Raw genomic sequence first — 1,407 nt, 5'->3', positions numbered from 1 at the left:
TTTCCCTCTAACACCACCCCCTGCCCCCCAAACACACATACACACACACACACACACACACACACACCTCACTTTTGCTAGAATGATTTGTGGACTAGGCAAATCCAAAGTGTCCCTTTTTCCCTCTAACACCACCCCCTGCCCCCCAAACACACATACACACACACACACACCTCACTTTTGCTAGAATGATTTGTGGACTAGGCAAATCCAAAGTAAAGAGAGATAGCCAAAAGCACCCACATGTCCTAAGGGGTTAAAATGCATTCCTAATTTGCGTATCTTTAAAGGAGGCAATTATTTCTCCACTGGCAGCTTCTCCATCCTTAGACATTTTAATCTCCCTATAGGACAGCCCATACTTAATTTTTCTTCCACTGCCTCAGCAGCAGTACCTTTCCCCAAACCTGTTAACAGAAAAAGGTCCTAAGTTAATCTCTCAGTTTTCTCATTCAATCTCTATCTTGGAAAAACTTCACAAGTAGCTTCCTTAAAATGAGAGCGTGGAACCGGCGGTGGGAAAATGGGGAACGACTGCTGTGAGCATGGGCTTTCTTTTGGGGATGATGAAAATATTCTGGAATTAGATAGTGGTGATGATTGCGTAACTTTGTTAATATACTAAAAGCCACTGAACTGTACACTTTAAAAGGGTAAATTTACGGTATGTTTAATACATCTCAATTCTGTAAATAAATAAAATGTGGGAGCGCCCAACATTTAAGTAGAGAAATTTGGATGAAAGGACAAACTAGGAGATGAACAGCTAAGCGCCATCTAAAAATCAAGTTGAATAAACTCTTGAATTAAAAATAAGCAAATACGCCCCGATTTCCACCCAGCTCCGAAGGTGGGGGCCATGAAGGTGGGGCAAGGAACTGCACGCCTATAGATCTGGACGATTAATCCTCCTTGTTAGACTCGGCTCTCGGTCTAATAATTCCTCAACGAATAAGACCAGCTGACCCTCCGTAGAGACCGTGTACAGAAAGTGAGCACTGGGGGACGCCACAGATTGTTCTTAACAGGGCCAAGGCCTCCACCAGGTCATCCTTGTGAAGCCCAACTCCTGCTGACCTGCAGGATTCACCATTAGAACCACCTGAGAAAGTTCCACGGGGACCCAGGTGGAGAGGGATGAACGGTCAAGAGAAGGTGCTGCCCAGAGCGCGGGGCTCCCCGCGTGTTTGCCGAGGTGGCACAGAAGAGGGGGCGTGCGGGGACCACGTCAGCTTAAGGACGCTTTCACTCTCTCGACCTGACACCGCGGATCCTCCAGAATCCCACGCCGTCCCGGCGGGGTCGGGCAGTCCCCGGAGGCCCGCAACGCCGCGGCGCCCACACCCCTCCCCCACCTGCCGGCTCCTCTAACCCCGGCCGAATCCATTTCGGAGCCGGCTGAGGGCG

Source organism: Galeopterus variegatus, unplaced genomic scaffold, assembly GCF_000696425.1.
Source record: "Galeopterus variegatus unplaced genomic scaffold, G_variegatus-3.0.2 Scaffold5418, whole genome shotgun sequence".
In the NCBI taxonomy this organism is placed as follows: domain Eukaryota; kingdom Metazoa; phylum Chordata; class Mammalia; order Dermoptera; family Cynocephalidae; genus Galeopterus; species Galeopterus variegatus.
The sequence above is the reverse complement of the archived record's forward strand: the minus strand, read 5'-3'. Positions refer to the sequence as shown.